Raw genomic sequence first — 3,333 nt, 5'->3', positions numbered from 1 at the left:
ATGATTTCACTTTCAAACGAAGAGAAATATTTCATTCAAGAAGACTTTAGTTTATTCGAATACAATGCAGTGTAATGTTTCAATACAAAGCTCCAAAAAGTAGATATTGCTTGTCAATGATACCCGGAAACCTTTCCAATCTCAACTAAAAGCTTTGGTGAAATATTTCCTGGTATTATCGACTTCCGATATCGTTTATTCGAGTATTGTATCGAAACATTATTATGCATTGGGGGGAAAATCATTGACAACCCGAGAACAAAATCTTTATATTTATTATCACCAATAAACGAACAGAGCTAGAATGCTGTACAGAATAAATGGAGCGGTTTACATTATATTGGATAAAGGGAAGATTGAATCTATTGCAGATTTCAGTTCCTTTTGTATAACTGTTCTGTTAGCTGTTTTTTTCTGATACTTGTTAATAGAGTAAATCGTCTATGTTTTATTTCTGAGTATTTGCAGTCACCCTGACCAGTGAAGATACATAAAGATTGGCAGACTTTTTGTCCAAAACCATATGTCAGTATAATGTAACGCCTAAATATTATTAGTTCTGGCACGTGCTACAAGTTATTTACTCGCCATCTCTCCTGCTGTCGTGAGTTATTAGATTTAAAGCGGCCAGCCATAAGGAGGATGAAAGAAGTTAAATGAAACGAAACAGACTTTTTTTCAGGTGTTAAGCATTTCTTTAATTTGTCCATCAGCGTTGTGATTAAAGGAAACTGGAATTGGTTTCCTAACACTGGATTTAATACATATATAAGTTAATCTTAATCTAACAGGATATGGGCTCAAACCAGAAAGTAAATCTAACAATGAGAGAGAGAGAGAGCAATAAAAAGAGAGAAAGGAAAGAAAAAAGAGAAAAAACCCACACCCTCATAGCATGAAATACCGATTTTGAACACTTGTCCTGATTCACGATGGACCACACAGGTTCACGTGTCTTGTTTTGAAATCTTTGAGGAATGTCGAATATTCTGTTTCCTTACATCTTGATAATTTTCTTAGACAGGAAAACCCATCATTCTTTATAATTGATAACATATCACTGAGTTTTTCTACAATTTACATCTGAAAGAGGAGTTTTGCAGGGAAAAAATAATTTTACGCCGAAAAATAAGAGTTTGTAACAACTACAATATATGTATCTATAAAGGAATAAAATGTACTAGAGCTTCTTGCAAATTGTTAATCAATATTAAAGAATTCACAATATATGTTAAAATCAGAGGTTTTTAATTTTTTGCTTTGCAAAATAAATGTACAACATTTTGATTTTCTTCAAATGTAATTGTAATGAATAACTTTAACGATCTTGTCGTTTTTGACTAGAATCTGATCAATATAGAGAGGAGATAAATTGGGGGAAAGAATTTTTGTTTTAAAATTTACTCAAAAAGAATAGCCTCTTTGTCTATTATCGATTTCAAATTTGCTCTTTAGATAATACCGATATGTAAATTTAAATTTTTATTATACCCCCCCCCCCCAGCTTGAAATATATATAATATAGTTAAAGTATGATACATTGTATAGTAATCGTTCTGTCCGTCCGCCTGTCTGTACATCCATCTGTTACGTTTTGGGGTACCCATCTCTTTTCCGAACTCCTCTCATATCACTGAATGAAAATTGATGAAACTTTCACAGAATCTTTATACCATATTGCCATTGTACACCTCCTATTTTACTTAGCTATTGATCAGACACATATTTTGGGTTTCCTTCAGCAAAACATGGACACTGCCATAAAATACATGTACATATGGCAGGCAGGGGTATGATTTAGTTGCCCACAGTACATCTAGTAATTTTCTTATAAAAATGAAAATATATCTACATGTAAATAGCATTTTTATTTCTGTTTTGTTTGATCTTCGTGAAAATGGCGAAACCTTAATTTATCTCTCTTGTTTTGTGATAATCAATTTAAAGTACATACTTGAAGATGAGTTGATCCATTTGAGTATGATTTTTCTCTATTCTTTGAAAAGAATAATAATACAGTGTTTAATTTTATGGAAAATACTTCTTATTAAAGTCATTGTCTTATCACAATAAAGCTAAGCTTCCCCTTTTAAGCTTAATCGAAATAGATCTGAGTTATCAATAATTCATAGAAATAAAGACCTATTTAGTTTTTAATGGTAATTTTGTTTCCTTTGTACTAATGAGGTCTTCAGAAAATAAAAAATAGGTTCATACCTCGGGCTACAGATTAATGTTTCTGCCGTTTTAAGATCGTTATTTATCTGAAGAACTCATCAAATATTGATGAATTTATGACTGTATATTTCAGTCGAGTTCAAACAGTTAATGGTATTCACTGGCTTCTGTTCGGCAGAGCCAGCAGTAGTTTAGATAGGAGATAAATATCGTTACATAATACATGATATCCTACAGAATCCAAGGCAACGGCCTAAGATAACGTTTATATCGGGGTCTTAGAGCGTGTTCGATTGACACACACCAGATCATGAGTAAACGCCTTGGCAATTTTTTGTTTTAAAATTTACTCCAAAGTAAATGCTTATTTTGTTAAGGATGAAGTTTTTTAACTTGAGACTTTTAGACAGATGATAGAAACATTTTTTTCTTTCTTTGGAGGAGACTTAATATCATGTTAGAGGTTTAGGAAGGTTGATTTTTTTTCGCTCCTTAGACTTCGAGGATTAAATACTTTTCATATTTCCCCTCAAAAAGTACACAACTTGATTTATCATGGTAAAAATGTTTTTTTTTTTCTTTAATTTACCTTCATTTTTTCTTAACAAAAAGGAACACCAAGCCGGGTGAATTTTATGAGGAATAGAAAAATGGCGGAAATCAAAAAAATTATAGGCTGAGTTTTACCATTTTGCTTAAACTTACCTGGTTTATTTTTTAAAGTTTATGGTACACCTTTAACCCCAAGATGACATATTTCTTAAATTTATTTTCATCTGTAAACCTTAACTGAGTGTGATTTGTTCACATAGGAAATTTTATTGACGTATTAACTGATATTTTCAAAATGTCATGTCTTTAACGCATGAAAATACAGGTTATTCTGAAGAAAAAAGGGGGTAGATGAATGAAGATTAAACATTTTATCGTGAATACTCTAGTTGCGTGCTTCATGCGCTTTTTAGGGGGAAATATGGCCGGTACTTGTATTTCAATATCGAAGTCTAAGGAGTTAAAATATCAATGAATTATCCGCTTTTTGGAAACCGTTATTCCCTAATGAAAAAAATTAATTGTTTGTATCATCTCTCCTTAAAGATTTCAATAATGAAAATGAATACATAAAATATATACCGTATATCATTTGCGTTTAGC

Source organism: Saccostrea cucullata, unplaced genomic scaffold (genome assembly GCF_032062105.1).
Source record: "Saccostrea cucullata isolate Sc308-1 unplaced genomic scaffold, CSIRO_AGI_Scuc_v1 ctg1326, whole genome shotgun sequence".
In the NCBI taxonomy this organism is placed as follows: Eukaryota; Metazoa; Mollusca; class Bivalvia; order Ostreida; family Ostreidae; genus Saccostrea; species Saccostrea cuccullata.
This window is presented reverse-complemented; position numbering follows the sequence as displayed.